At 41.0% G+C, this 16,730-nt stretch overlaps 1 long non-coding RNA gene across 2 annotated transcripts; it reads left to right on the top strand.

Moving 5' to 3' along the window:
- Window positions 1-1,768: 1,768 nt before the first annotated feature.
- On the top strand, window positions 1,769-16,507 carry LOC147425824 (uncharacterized). Of its 2 annotated transcripts, XR_015186175.1 has the most exons (6): window positions 1,769-1,911; window positions 2,000-2,052; window positions 2,127-2,432; window positions 7,702-7,896; window positions 7,985-8,034; window positions 15,920-16,507. It is a non-coding gene; the product is annotated as an uncharacterized LOC147425824 (long non-coding RNA). The 2 variants fall into 2 exon arrangements; XR_015186176.1 differs by lacking the exons at window positions 1,769-1,911; window positions 2,000-2,052; window positions 2,127-2,432; window positions 15,920-16,507 and adding an exon at window positions 2,440-2,723 and having other exon boundaries at window positions 7,985-9,636.
- Window positions 16,508-16,730: the final 223 nt, after the last annotated feature.

Raw genomic sequence — 16,730 nt, 5'->3', positions numbered from 1 at the left:
AGAAAGAAAAAGGGAAAGGAGTGGCTTTTTCCAAAGCTTAGCATGAGATACTATGGACCTTTCGAGATTTTCGAAAAGATAAATGATGTCTCCTTTAGATTGAAGCTGCCCGATACTTGGAGAATTCACAATGCTTTTCATGTGAGTCTCTTGAAGCCTTTTAAAAGCGATGTGCCCAACGATGGGGAGCCTGATGACCAACCGAAGTGGAGGAAAACGAGGAGATCCTCGTTCCAGAACAGATATTGGCACATAAAGATAGAAAGATAAAAGGTAAAGCGATAAGAAGGTTCTTGGTTAAATTCAAGAACTATCCAACATTGGATGCGAAGTGGATGGAGGAGGAGGACCTAGCAGATACTTCTCAGATTGTGAATCTTTACCTTGAAGCATTTGGTTTAGCATAGTCTACTTTGAATCGAACCCCGAACTCAACTTGTGCGGAATTTGGTGCAGTGGGTATGCACAAGAGGGGAGTTGCTCCACTCCTTTATCAACAGATTGCCCCTATTTTTGATACTGAAGTCCTTGATGTCTCTTTTGCGTTTCAGGGATACTGTGGGCTGACAGTATTCTACTGTAACGACTTTATAAACTGGAATTCCGGATAATATGATATTGATTTGTTCATGACTTGTCTAAGTGCCTGAACTAATAGACGAAATGTTGCAGTCATTTCGGTCTGAAAGATCTCGATAGATGTGATTGCAATAAGGATTAGTTAATCGGGCATCTATGAGGTCGCGAGTGGATCTAGATGCGATTGCTAAATACATTGCCGATTAATCATGGTCTGAGATCCGAATGAATTTTGAATGTGATTTGTCATGTGATGTCCTGTGATGTCAAGTGATGTCCTGTGATGTGATTGTCGATTGGTACATGTGCTAGATGTGTTTTCCTAGTGCGTCGGTACTAATAGTCAGTGTCTACTAAGACAGTTTATGGCCTCTATCTGTTTTGCAGGCGTAATCGAGGGTGATTACAATGCTTTCAAGAGGGGGGTATGTCACAAACCAGTGACGTGGCATAACCCGACATACCCCTAGAATGGACAGTAGAACCGGTGCAGCAAGACAGCCCCGTGAAACACGAAAAATTTGTTGACGTGGCACTGTCGTACGGACCTCCGCAATTTGCGGCGCAAAAAACGGAAACTTACTGACGTGGCAAAGCTGTACGGAAGCTGCTTTTCTACGCTGCTGAATGCTACGCAAGGCATTTTGAGAAGCTTTTGGACTCAATTGCTTTAAAAAGCTTAAGAGCTTTTGGATTATAGCTTTTGGGGCTCTGCTTTTAGCATCCCTTGTAAACCTTTATATACGTGGACAGGGCTCCCACTCTGCAAAGCATCTGGACACAGAGTCTGAGAGTGAGAACCCTCCCACTCCCTTGTACTTTTGAGTAGAGATTTAATACAAAAAGAAATACCGAAAGGGACGCCAGTCTCTGGGGTCAATACCTCTTGGCACGGAACTCCACCGGGCCGGTGTTGAATCTAATTGTGAATTATTTTGAAGTGAATTCCTGTCGTGTCGCGGTAGATTCTTGACTTGGAGTGTCCAAGTTTGTTACAAAAGTAAATAGCAACCCTGTGCAAGACCATAAGTTTATTAGATTAATTACATTTTTCTATGTATTCAGAGATCCCTTTTGTATCACCTTTCTTGTTATAAAGACCCCTTATGTACCACCTTTCTTGATAAAAAGACCCCTTTTGTACCAAAAATGTTCACTTTTCTAATTTAAAATACCCGTTTACAGATGCAGACCATTGAGTTTTCTCATCACTTGGGAGGCCTGCAAGTAGCCGATGTACTGCAATTAGTGCGTTTTAGAGTCCCAGCAGTTGATCAATCTGGTTGCCGACTTATTTCTATTTGGCTAGTCTCGGATATTCGCCACCCTTCGGTATGTTTGTGTATGTGAGGATGCATGGCCCTGGTCACAGGCTTTGAGCACAGCACAAGGAGCTTGAGTAGATTGTTGTTTTTTCCAGTTGCACCACAGACTTGTAGTCATGCGGACGAATCATCCAAACCGATTGCAAAGGTAGCATGTTTTGTTTTTGCTACAGCCTCTGCTCTCTCTGGTCTTCCATGAATATTGTCTCATGGAATGTGTAGGGTATGAGCCGGACCTCAGTTTATGAGGTATCGCAGTCAATTGAGACAGGAGTTGGAGAGATGCTTGGTCGGTGGAACCATTGACTTACTCATGGTTCAGGAGCAACATTTAAGCGAGAGCATGATTCGATGGTGTGAACAGTTGCTGGGTAGCCGGCATGAGACTTTTTGACCAGCAGCTTTTGGTACTGCAGGAGCACAGGGTTGGTGTATGTATATCTATTGCGGACTCGTGACGGCATGGCGTTGTGTGTACAGGCATCATTGTGCCAGGGAGAGCGCAGTGGTTGACACTTAAGATTCAAGGTGATATTGTGATGTTCTTAAATGTATATGCACCCAATCTTGCTAGTGCGAGAGTAGATTTTTGGTCATTGATTGCTGATTGTTGCCAGATGTTGTACATTGGTGTGTTGGGGGAGACTTCAACATACTTGAGGAGCCTAGTGACTGAGTGGGTGGTAGCCACATGACTGTGCATGGCAGATAGCTAGCAGCTTGGGAGAGATTATGCATGCCTTGCGGCTTGAGGATGATGCCATCATGAGGCTTTATGAGGCAGCTTGAGTTTTTCCAGATCGGATCGTTGCTCGGGAGGTACCAACCTCTCACTTATTGTTCAATTTTATGTTGGAGACTTCTTGGGGGGCAGAGGAGGCTCTACTTCAATTGTGGCAGGCTTCTCCTCCTCAGATTATGTGCCCATTATGCTGGTCCTTGATGAGAGGGCTCAAGGAAGGGGGGGGGGGGGGGGTTGTCAAAACTGCGAACCAATTTACTGCAGAGTCAGCAGGCTTTGGGAGTGTTTTGTGAGCCTTGGGTGCATTGATCAAGTGGCACAAGACAGTTGATTTTTGGATTGGTCGTGCACCTATTGGTCCCTTGGAGAGGGCTTTTGGTAGATCCCTCCTGGGACACCTGTGCGGTATCTTGGTTGGCAGATAGGTTTGGATTTGACGCCTAAGCAGCAGATTGCGCCTCTCCTCCAGAGTATGCGGAGGAAGCTGCTACATTCGAGCTCGGCTAGAGTAACTCTTGCGGGGAGGGTGGTTGTGGCCAACCAGGTGCTCTTGTTGGATATTCTCTAGTTCTTGTATTAGCCGGGTTCAGTGGCTCATCAAGAACTTTCTATTGTCTGGACGAGACTGTGAGCCTACTTGCACCAAGGTCACCTGGGAGGCCATTACACTACCGATTTTGTGTGGAGGCTTCGGGATCATTGACCCAGCCCAACAGAGTAGGGCATTGCTGGGGAATCTTGTGCTTCGCAGCTTCTTGCCTGGTGCTGAGCCATGGCAGGAGTTATTGTTAGCCCGACTTCACTTGCGACTTCCCCAGACAAGGGGTTCAATAGCCTGAGGTACAGTGGATTTTCACCGAGATGTATGGAGTTGGGATGAGTAGAGGATGGGAGGACAGATTTGCATTGAGCATCCTGCGGGCTTTGGCAGTGGCTTCGACCTTCTCTCATACAGGACCAGCAAACATGTACGGAGGAGCGACTTTGTGAGCCTTTGCTTTGGAACCCTACGTTACAGATGGAGCATGGTCACATGAATTGGCACACGGCCACATGTATCATGGGGTTAGATGGCAATAGGCCCAGCTAGGAGCTATGGTGGGAGGCTTGGTTTTTGCGACTTGCCTGAGGATGTTCAGCAGGACAGATTAGGCCTTATGCATAGAATTGAGAGTATGAGATGAGATTCAGGCAGTGATCCTGGGAGATTGGCACATCCCCTTTGAGCTACAGGCACCAAAGTGGATGGGGGCTTTCATTCACTTGAGGTTCTCACTGTGGTTAGAGCATGTTCAACAGAGGAGGGACCTGTCGTCACCTCATCATATTCCCCATTTGTCTTACTTACATTTTGCATGCACTGACAAGGAGTCCATGAAATCTTCCCATCCTTTTTATAGACAAGTCAAATCTCCATCTTGATGTAGTACTTCCGTCGTAACCTTATCCTTCGCTTGCCAACACCATTGCATATGGCCACAACTCACCAACCTCATCATCACCATCTTCAACAAAGTTTGATCCTTTGCTTGGCTCAATCTTCATCCCGTGAGTAGACGCTTCAACTATAGAGATGGCATGGTTGGTAGCCATGCCCTCTACTAACTTCCTCATTCCTCCCTTTTCAAAGTTTGTTCCAAGAGCTTGTCTCCCTAAAATGGATCTTTCCATCCTTCAAGAAAACAAGATCCCTCTTCAAAGCTTCTTGAAAACTCTTTGTGTATGATCCCTGCGATCACATCAAATATACTATGTACAAACCCTTCTCTACTTTTAGGTCTTTGCCTTGATGGTTGCCCTTCCGTTCTAGCCTAGCTAGCTTCAACTTCAGTTCATGCATCCCCTTCACAAGTTAATCCAACATGAACTCATCACTCTTTGGAGTCACATTAGATGGCTTTACCAAATTTGTAGGAGTGGTAAGAGGTTGGAGAAGCACTATTCACTACCATCTTATCTCTTCATCATTGTCGCTTGGCTAGCAAAGAGATTGCATCCTCAACTTCTCTCCACCCAATCTTTGGACCCTGTTCCACATTCTTGTCTTCTGAGAGAAGTTCCAATTTCTCTTAGTGTTCTGTACCTGCTACTTTGTAAGAATAATTATGTCTTCTCCGTCCCCAAAGTAACTCTCTTAGTCCCTAACAGTTGAGTATGTCGCCTCTCAAATTTCTCGAGTAACTATGTGGTAGATAATACCTCCTTTGGCTTTGCTACCCACTCCAAAAATGTCCTCTTCGTCACCCTTTCATAATCCTCCATGAAGTACATCCTCTTTCAATGCCACCTTGAATGCTTTCCAACTTTCACCATGCTTATTTTTTATTGGATTGCAATAAGCTCAAAGCTTGCAATTATCTCTACCTCAAGCACTCAATTCAACGCTAGTTTGGTAACATGACACTTTTATGTTCTCAGACACTTTTATGTCGTGTTAACTCGACAAGTTGTATGAATTATTTTTTCCAATCTAAAATTGAATTTTGATATTGGCCACTCAAGAGAGTCTTCTCATGACTTTTAAAAAAACTTGGGAGTTTTTTTGCAATGTGTGCATGCGCTAAAGTGGGTGGTAACTACATAATATTGATCAGAAGTTTTACCAACCTCCTGAAATAGGCATGCAATTGCAAGCTCAGCTTGCTTGAGAGGAGGATTGGGGAGAATTAGCACTCTTGGATCAAAGTAGGATCCAAGGGCTACTAGGTGAGCCCCAATTTTATGCGCAACCCTAATCGGTAGTTTGTACGAAGCCTACAAGAGGCTTTTTCAAGTGCTATGTACTTTCTAGAGAACGATTTTTTGCAACCATATGGCGCCCGAAATCACAGCGCTATCCATCACGCGATGGTAGAGGGGATCCAAGAGGACTTGATGATTTGTTTCTGGCGACCCAAGAGGGTGCAACATTACGGCCTTGGGTGCAAGGTTACAGGAACCTACTACGTGGTTTGGGGATGCATGGGCAACCCAAAACTACGGCGAGTTGCATGAAGAGGTCTTCTTCTCTGGCTCTCTTGAGAACTTCAATGCTCGAACAATGAAGTTCACTTGCCGCTTCGAAGGGGATCCAAAGCAATATTATGCAACCTGGGAATTAGTGACCGATTTTGTTGTTCGAAGCTCCATGCGCCTTACATCGCCTCGAAAATCTCATCAAGTAAGATCCGGTTCAATTCTTGCTCATTGTACTCCTACTAATAGTGAATCTAGTCATGCTTCGATATGTGAAATTTTTAATTTGAATGCATGATGCTTATGATGCATTAGTCTTGGGTGGGAACGACATAAATTTGGATGTTTACAATGGGGTTCACCAATTCTTGATGATGAAACACCATTAGTTAGAGGGCAAGGAAGGCCACCTAAATCTAAAAAATGGGGTAGACCTAAGGGTTCCACCATGAATGCGAAAGAGACAAGAACAAATCCATCTCCTGATATCATAGAAAAACAGGACGCCTACGCAACCATAGACCTATTGTGCATGCAGGCAGTAGACCTAGCACCTCAGCAAGCCCATATGAAGGGGCAAGTGATGAGGAAGATATTGATGAGCATGCATCTGAAGGTGAAGGCATAGAATGTGGTGATGATGAGGCTTTAGAGTCAGAAGATCCATTTTTGGATGAATTTCCGAGGCCGATTCAAAGTTCATCGATGTTATTCCTCCGCAATGGAGGAGTGGTGATAAGCTAGAGCAAGAGCCCACTGGGACGCTTTGGTCTCTCCTTGCTTTCAATGGTTTGGTTGGACTAGATTTGGGACATGTGCCTCATCAGTCTTGTGAGTTTCATTTGTTTCTTAGGTTATTTCCATTTGACCTTATTGATCATATAATTAGTGAAACAAACATGTATGCTAGCCAACAAAGAGATCAATGTCAAGGTTTACATGAATCTATGCGACGATGGGTGCTTTTGGATCGCCATTCCTTCTTGCGATTCATGGGAATGGCTTTAGGCATGGCACTACACCACATGCCTATTAAATCACATTATTGGAAGGATGACATGAGGGGGTCTTTGCACTTTTCAAACGTTGGTGAGAAGATGAGCCATACCTCTTTCCAACAAATAAAGAGGTTTGTTCACCTTAGAGACAATGCAAAAAGGCCACCTAAGGGATGTAGAGAACAAATTATGGCAAGTGCTTGAGTTGGAAGAGGGGTTGAATTTTATGTTCCAAAAATACTATAATCTTGGTTAATGTGTGACTGTTGATGAGCGTAGAATTCCATCAAGATGCAAGCTAAATCAATGTAGGGTCTACAAACCAAAAAAGCCTCATAAATTTGGCATAGAAGTGTGGAATCTATGTGACTCCTCTACATGATATAACCGATAAGATGTCATGCAAGGAGTTGTCGTTTCATGTGGTTGCAAATCTTGTGAAAACTTTGCATAAGCAAGGACACCATCTGTTTTTTGATAGGTATTTCACCTTGGTGAAATTGCTAAGCATTTGCACAATCAAGGTCAAGGTGGTACAAGGATATATGTATGTAACAGGTTTTCCATGTAAGGAGATGTTGCATTTGGGTAAGCAAGACTGTGGTGCCTCTCGCTTTGCGTTTTGTCAAAAGGAAGGTCTTCTTGCTTGCTCATGGATGGACAATTTTCTTTGCTTCTAATTGTTTTTCATACAAAAATGTGAGGTTAAAAACGCATGGTTGGGGATGGTAAGATGATGATTGTGCCGTGCCCCGATGTGGCTATCATATATAATGCATGTAAAGCAAGATGTGATGTATTTGATAGTATGGTCCTTGGACATGGCTATAGCTTACAAACCACGATGCATGGGTGGAAATGGTGGCATGCATGCTTTTGGAGTCTCATGGACTCTGTTTACCAATTGTTGGATAATTTGGAAAGATTTGTATGGCGAACTAGATACGTCGAGGTTTGATTTTATGCTACGCTTACATATTGGTCAATAATACATTTCGGTTGTATGTTTGTAAGAGGCCTATGGTTGAGGATGTATACAATGGACACTTTCCAATGTGGTTGCATCAGGAATTAATAAAGTATTGTATTGTGTGTGTTGTAGATAGAGAGAAGCTCATGTTAGAGCATAAGCAGGTGGAGGGATGTAAGCCTTCCCACACTAAATGAGGTTGTGGGAAATGCAAAAAAACCATGTGTGCTGATCCTTGCTTCAAGGAGTACCATGCAAAGGTTGTAGTTGATTTCTTGTATAATGGAAAGGCACGAATGACAAGAAAACGAGAACCTGCACTTCTTTGTAAGTGGTTCATACTTGTGCTATACAAATAATGGTTTTCCTTTTGTCTTTCATTTTCTTATTTTATTTTATGTTCTTGGACATGTAGAATCCTATGGCGGCTTGTTGATGGTGGGTTTTGTGGCTACGTGTCTTGAGGTATGTGCTGAAGTATGGCATGTTTATGGTTTCTTCACAAGTTTATGCATTCGTTGGGTGCAAGTTCATTTTTTGTTTTATGGCAGTTGTTATTAATGGTTGTTGGTGTTTTATGGTATCTGTTGGTTTGTGCCATTTGCTTTATGGAAGCTAGATTGGTGGATATGAGTATTTTTGTGAGAAAGGCTTATGATACGCCTTGTCATATTATGGCAGGTGTTGGTTTTCTTGTGGTGGGTGTGAAGAAGAGCCAATTTATGGCAAGCTCATTTTTTGTTTTATGGCAGGTTTTATTTTACGACCGTTGTTATTTATGGATGTTGGTGTTTTATGACATTTGTTGGTTTGTGCCATTTTCTTTATGAAAGCTAGATTGGTGTGGATATGAGTAGGTTTGTGAGTTTATGGCACTCTTTGTACGGCTTGTGACATGCATTGTCATATTATGGCAAGCACTGGTTGGCTTGTGGTAGGTCTGAAGATGAGCCAATTTATGGCGAGTTCATTTTTTGTTTTATTGTAGGTTTTATTTTATGGTAGTTGGTGTTTTATGACATCTATTGGTTTGTGACATTTGATTTATGGAGGCTATATTGGTGTGGCTATGAGTATGTTTGTGACTTTATGGCAACCTTTGTTTGGCTTATGCTATACGTTGTCATATTATGGCAGGTGTGTCGGTTGGCTTGTGATAGGTGTAAAGACGATTATTAGTGTTTGGCGTTGTTGGTGTATTATGGCGTCTGTTTATTGAGCCATTTGGATTCCTTTATTTCTTAGCAAGTGTTTTATGGTATTGAATAGGGGTAGGGGCAAGTTTGCATGTCATGTTTGCTTTATGGGAGTGTTGTCAAATTTTGGTTTTTGTGATTGCTTTGCTGCTATACGATAGGTTTATATGATGCTACTAGATTATGGTCATGTTGTCTTCCTCTATCTAATTAAGGGTTTGGATCTATGATCGATGTAGTGTTATTTTTGTGCGGTTGGTGAGCCGGATTAGCATGGTTCTGGGGAAGTGTTAGGGAAAGACGCATAACACAAAACAATGGGCTTATCATACACTTTGAAATCTTACAAATAAAACTTGGAGGATTTAAACTTGATAATACGTAACCAAGATGGACTTTAATTACAAAACTGGGTTGTCAGTGGCACTGGTAGCTTCTTTAGCTTCTTGATAATGAAGAAAGAGAGTCTCCTTTCTTTGCGGCTTTGTACCGCCCCTTATCGGTTGCCCTGCTTCCCTCCAATTCCTCTTGCTCAAACGAGAAGAAATCCCTTCAGTGCTAGTACTAACGTGCATAAATATCTTCTTGATGCTATTCTCTCAACGGCCAGCCCTTCCTTGTCCTCAACTCTTTTGCACTTGCTTCCCGCAAAGAATTGGCGCGGTAACCACCCCTTCAATTGCTTAAAATAATTTTTGAGTTTGCCTGCTCGTCGCTATTTGCCAATGTAGACCTTGATTCTCTATGCGATGTTTCCTATTTTGCAAACTCGGTTGCACGCAGTCTTTCCTCCCGTTTGCTTGTAGACGTTGGCCCTTGTCTGCAGCTACACCTCCCCTCCCAATTTTGATAATCGACGATGTTCTCTTTGCTACAGCTTATGCAAATTGGCTTGCTGGCCTTGCTCTCTTGCAAACTGGTGCCCTTCACCATTTGTAGAGCCATCGTCCTCTTCCAAGCAACTCGCCTGCAACTTCTTCTCACTTTATGCTCCAGCGCTGACTTATTTGCTTACGACAATCTCTTCGAAGCACCAGTCCCGTGGCCTCTCTAGCGAGCGCCACCACCCTCCTTTATCGATCCTCGCAGTGGCCCTTGCTCGAATCTGCATTGCAGACCCGTTCTCTGCTCACTCGACAGCCTGCTTTATCCTGCTGGACGTGTTTCTTTTAAAAATAGCTTTATTTTTAGCTCACAACTCAAGCAATGATTCACATGCCGATCCCGGAGGCCACTTAATTTGGCATACTGTCTAGCATATTCATATCGACCAAAGCATTTTCCAACACATGTTTTTCGAAAAAAAATTAAAACCCATCAAGAACCTTTTGTGCTTTCATGAGAGCACCACCTTTGGCTTGTATATCGATCAAACATCACTAAGCACAATACATAATACATTTCTTGCCTTATTGGTCATGATTGCAATAGAGTCCTCAAAACCACTATTTGTTGGCATACTTATTTGCCATCCAATGGTACTCTTGAACACCACATTAAAAAATCCAACATGCTTTTGCAAAAAAAAACCTAAAAGAAAATCTATGAATCATGTGCTAATGGCTTGTAGACACAATTATCAAGGAATCATATTACTTTTTAACCCTTCAGTGCTACAAATTGTCCTCATTTAGACGTTTGAAACCCCACATGCGCCTACACCTTGAATTGCCAAAAAACGTGCTAATTTTAAAAGAAATGTAGACCTTGTGAGTGAATTTTTGAGGCTACAACTACTAATGTATTTGATAATGATAGTTGTCTGCAAAAATGCTAAATTGTATTATATTGATTTTTTTTATGGAAGCTTCTAGTTGCACACAAGACAATTCGCTTATTTTTAGCACTGTGTAGATATGCACCTACACTTTAAAAATAGTATAAGTTTTAATGAAGATTTTGCCCTTTACAATTTTGCCTAAATCATATGAATCTAATAACTTGCTCAATGATCCTATTTTAGAAGTTGTGAATTTTTTCTTAGACTGTGAAAAGGACACGTGTGGTTAGGTTACCAAACTAGCGAATTCCATATCTCTTACATATTCATGAAGTTACTTTGTTACATTTCTTCCATAAAATTGGTCCATTTCTGCATCATTGAACAAAGAGTCTTTGTGGTAGATACCTCCCTCCTCTCAGCAACCTGTTGTTGCATAGAGAGAGCAAAAGCTTGAAACATTTGTATTGTAGATCCATCAAAGTGTACTTACTCTTATTTAAGTGTAGAGATGCTGTGGACTACACTAGACCTAACTTCATTCATTCATCAAATGCACGATATTCATCATGTGCAAGCACACCCTTGCTTATTCATAAGCGCACATAGTTTTGAGTGAACGGATTGTTAGCGTGAAAAAATACATCGCATCCACATACTTGCCATAATTCCATGTGCAAATGACTATGCCTCCACCCACTTTCCATAGTTGTTGGAAACGCACAGTTTTGCATGCATGTTTCTATATATATATATAAGTTGTATGGACACATGCCATACTTAGTCAGCGTGGGTCCTTTTGCCACGTTGCACTCGATGTGTGTGCGTTTAGAAAAATACAAGGCATGTATTAAAACCTTCATAGCCACATCTAATGCTCAAAATCTTCGACATAATATATACACAACCACCACCACTAGGAACATATTCACAATATGCACATCGTGGCATTGAAACTCGAATCGATAAAAGACAATCTTAAGTGAAATCGAGAACTTTTTTCACATGTTATATGCGTCATGGCATCCAGCATGTGTGTTGCATTGACTATTTTAAAGTGTGTGCATAGTTAGCAATGGAGGTTCACAATCTTTGATGACATGAGTACTATTAGGGTGTAGGCAAGAGCCTTACAGGAGTGAGAGCCATTTTTTGACCGAAGGGACAAAGATGTGTCTCTTGTAAATTGATGGGCCTAGGAATGAGTTCAAAACCTCTTACCTTTTACTATGCTTCTTGAAATCTATTATGAACTCTTACCATCTCTCTCTCTCTCTCTCTCTCTCTCTCTCTCTCTCTCTCTCTCTCTCTCTCTCTCTCACACACACACACAATCCCACATCCTCTTTACACATCCTTTAGAGCAAACCAAAAAAATAGCTTTTTCTAACTGCCAGATCCCTTTAATTGCTTTACTTTTTTTTAGGTAGGCTAATATATAAAGGTGCTCTCACCAATTTGATCCAAAGAATTTTGAGCCCAATATCTTGTGTCCATGAGAGAGTAATGTGGACCAATTCGAACAAGATGTTATTCCTAGATACACAAGATATGAAACCGATGAACTGTGGAACTCTAATAATATATAATTATACTAATTATTGGAAAATAGCCATAATATGTAAATTTTGATGGAATACTCCGCAAACTAGGATGATGTGCTAATTAAACCAAACTAGAAATGAAAGTATGTAGGTGGAAAATTTTAAAATAAACCACATCCAACACTTTGCACACACAAGGACTGTTCATTCACACAAGTTGAAGCGCATGTTGTAAGCACAGATCTAACCTACCGGATTCTTAGCAAGTCTTCCCACTTCATGCTCATCTAACTAAATCGGAAAAGTGAATAAGCATAGTAGAGAGTAAAGTGAAGACAAAGGGGGTGAAGTTGTGTGGAGTATGGCTTGGGTTTGTAATTCTTTGTACATGATCAACCATGAGTGAAGTTGAGGTGTTTTTCCTTGTGTCTTGATCATCATTTTGTTGGCTAATGTTGTGGTTTCCTACAAACTCATATCCAGTAGAGGCCCGACGCATTCCCAATAGCACTGCAATTATTTTAACCATGAGGCACAATCTAGCGGATTTTATCAACCGAAGACATTTTGGCTAGAAGAAAAATTTGAATGCTAGTTTGCAAGCATGGGGGACACTTGGTTGGAGCTTTGTTTAACCCATTAGCACATGGTTATGATAGAGCACCTCAAGAAATTTTCTAAGAGAATGATCTTGTACTAGCAAAATCTTGTCTTGAAGTCTTCTAATATGAAAAAATGCCTACATACTCCTTGCGCGAATAGTGAATAAGACAACATATTAGAGCAAATGCATTTAGGACTACATATCTATATGTATGCAACAATTCATTCCTTGTATTATGCACTTGCATATGTTGGGAGACATGGAAAGCACCAATTCTATTGTGTACCAAAGGCTATTGATAATGTGAAGCATGTTGGCTTTTACAAGCTCCACTATTCCAAGACATCTAAAAATCCTTTGCCCCACTAATCTACTATACTTTTTACTAGCCACTTCTCTAGATGGCCCCTAATTCCCATATATGTGTATGATCATGGGATGGGCCTCAATGAACAATCCTAGTGATTTCACCATTCCCCTTTGTTATTTTGGAAAGACTAGCAAGCATATGGATGTATAGACATTCCTTCATCCCCTTGTTTTATAAGCTTGGCTGCATAAACAATCTTAGGGAACTATTCATCTTTGAAATTAATTTTGACCATAGATGCAAAAACTCCTCCACCTTGAGACTCGAGTAGATCTGTGATTGTGGTGGTCTAGAATATGCACAATGTAGATGCACCATACCTTATAACCTTGGATTCAGATAAATCATGAGGGTGTTGCTCTTCCACTTTTACATGTCCACCTACATCTATTTTCATTCTCTCTTTTGAGACAGATGCCTCAAGGCCTTGCTCTTTTTGGACATTTGCAAAGATACTTTTGCTCATTATGTTTATCTAGCCAACAATTCTCGAGATTTCTTCTCTATTCTTGTCTTTGGTGAGCAAACTAGTATGAGTATGTACTGAATGTTGCAACTTCTTTTTGGTCACTTTTGTGAACTTAGAGAACAAGACCTTTATGTGCGAAAAGCAAGAACCACAGAGAAATTTGGATAAAAATCTTGCGAAAATTTTAGAGGTAATATAAGCTCATGGAGAGCCCAGGGAGCTAGAAAAAAATCCCATCTTTAGACGTAAAGAGGCTAAAGACCTTGTTGAGACCAAATAAAATATGCAACCAGTCTAAGAAGCAAGAGCGACACCCAACTACTGAAAGAGTATGGCAAAACATTAAGAAGTTCAGTTCTAGTGGATAAGATTTTTGAGCCTTAGAGTGCAATGTTAGAAACATGCAATACTATGCGAAACTTTGGATGAACAATGGAGAACTTGAGTATATCGTTTTTTTGAGACAAGTTCTACATAGAAGAGAGAGAGAGAGAGAGAGAGAGAGAGAGAGAGAGAGAGAGATGCCATGAGAGCAAGACGTTAAAGACAATTAGATGTTCAAGGAAATTAACTAAATTTTCCACACAAGAAACCATTGGACATAATTAAATCATTTGCACTCAATTTGCGACATTACCTATAGTTATGTATCAACTAATCTCTCAAAATATTGCCACTTTCGCATGCATAAATTAAGCACAATTTGCAATAAAAATTAGCACCGATCATGAGCAAGTCATCTTCACAAGCTTGAATGTCGTCTATGCCCAAATATGCTCCAAAAACTACTTCATCTACGAGCCATCAATGCAACATCACATGAATAGTATACTTTTCTTCAGCATTTAAGCATTGAATAATTAGGAAAATGTTCAATTTTAGCACAAAGAATTAGAAAGTAATTAGTGATGATTAGTGAGCAAAAGAAAAATTTATGAAAATCTAGACATAAATCAAGCATTTCTACTTCTAAATCATGATCTCCTAAATCTAATTAGCCACTCTAATATCAATAATCCACTAGCATAGATGCTCATTACCCAACAGCGATACCAAATGTTATAGGTTTGCCAATGAATCGTCTAATATAGCAAGCACTACGAGCTAACAAAATTGTCAACTCGAGAATATACTTGATCTTATGAGCTAGGGCATCAAGAATTTTTACATTTGTCAAATTTATAAGGAACCACCAAATCCCAAGCTATCTAAGATGCAGAAAGAGTAAATCTATGATTGGTTGCTCATCAACTTTATCCATAGTTAAAGATACTTGTGGATATCCAAACAAACACGAAACCAACTCAAATCATTAGAACATTGCATAGGTAGGCAGTGGAATATTTTGACACCCAAAATCACCTTAATTATCCCCTCAAATCTATAATTAATTATCAAGGTAATTAATTTACATGTTTTTAAGTTTGCAATTTTGGGGGATTTTGGGCCGCCTAGTACCGCATTACCTTCCTAAGCCTATCTTTATTATTAAAGAAATGTTTTGTGGACTAATGGCATAATTAAAAAACTAAATAGATGAGATTTGTTCACCAAGAAAGCTACACAAAATTGTGCATTGTTGGCATCTATGTGTGATCCTACCTTCTTTGCTCACAAAGCGGTTGAGTCTTGCATACATAGGAAGATCCAAAACAACCATTGCCACAAAGATACACTTCAAGGTAACCTTGCCAAATGCATATCACCAGGTGATGGTAGTACCCAAAACAACCATTACCACGAAGATACACTTCAAGGCAAGTGCAAGCTGCTCCTAGAGTTTTGAGAACACAATAGGTACTGGAAAAACAACCCCCACACCCACTATAGTTAGATATATCCGGGCTGATTAGGAGAATGCCATAGTGCCGACAACTCCTAATTTGAGGATAAAGTACTCTACTATAACAAGACACCTCACGAGTATTGGGTAGTACAATAAAAACCACCAAATCCTCCTACTATAACTCTCAGCTAGAATTATAAGTTCACTATGGGCCAAATAAATTTGATTTTTATCGCAAGAAGAATGGCAAGACCATATATATGAGCACTAGGAAAATGTGAAGATGACCTAGCTAGAATTATAAGTTCACTATGGGCCAAATAAATTTGATTTTTATCGCAAGAAGAATGGCATGACCATATATATGAGCACTAGGAAAATGTGAAGATGACCTATAATTCTGCGCTTAAGTGTCAGGGAGATCACTAGGCCTGGGATTACCCTCGCAAAAATACAACAACTCTAAGGTTATTTCTTGGAAAAATATACAAAAAGTCTAGTCATAGATTTAGATAATAAGGACAAGGCCATGCTAAGCGGTTTATACCATCTAATATGTTGCTTTTTTGTTATTCCATATAAAAAATTCTTCACAATAAATAAAGGTTATATTTTAAGATGAAGAGCTAAATATGACGGTATTGTTTGTGGATACTGTTAGGGACACCGCCCAATTCAGCATGGAAACCCAACTATAGCACAACAGCTCAGCCTCCTCGAGATACGGATCCCAACCATTACATCCCTCGGAGACACATGCACACTTGGTTCACACGAGTCGGATGGCATTGTTAGTTTAGCTGCTCTCATGAGAGCTTGTATCTGTTCTACAGGAAGTTTTCTGTTCAGTTATGATGGATCATTTTACTTCTGAGTCGGTCTTGTCTAGATGTGCCTGTTTGGAGTCATGCCTGTAGACGATAGCATCACAGACGACGATGCAGTCATGGGCGTGGAGGCAGGCACCCATATGTATTTGAACCAATAGGCCAACACTTTCGGCTATGGTGTCTCAAGGCCCTACCTACAACCTAGAAGCAGTATAAGTGTATTGAGGACACCGCCCAAATGGAAGACAAGGAGAAAGGCATCGCTACCAGTTCGTGGAGAAGCAGCCCTGGAGAGAAGCGCATACCACCTCACCAAAGCGATTAACAGCCCAAAGTTTCTCACCATTCATTATCTCCATACTGCGGGTGCAGCACACCTACGCCATCAACGTCCACCCACCACCCCACCCACCAACCACTTTCACTGCCGGTAATCATGCCGCCCACCTTCAGGTATCTAAAGCTCACAGCACATTATATCACCACCACTATGCCATGTTCAAGGAGACGCACTACCTTAATAACCCCCACATCAACTTGCAACAGGTCAAGCCCAAGGAAAGTCTCCAGATGAATCGCACTTGTAAACAACCATGACAGAGTCCATGCAATCGTGGATCACCCGGTTCAGCACCATTACCA

The sequence above is a fragment of the Adiantum capillus-veneris genome, chromosome 24 (genome assembly GCF_014529385.1).
Source record: "Adiantum capillus-veneris isolate H3 chromosome 24, ASM1452938v2, whole genome shotgun sequence".
In the NCBI taxonomy this organism is placed as follows: Eukaryota; Viridiplantae; Streptophyta; class Polypodiopsida; order Polypodiales; family Pteridaceae; genus Adiantum; species Adiantum capillus-veneris.
The sequence above is the reverse complement of the archived record's forward strand: the minus strand, read 5'-3'. Positions and strand labels throughout refer to the sequence as shown.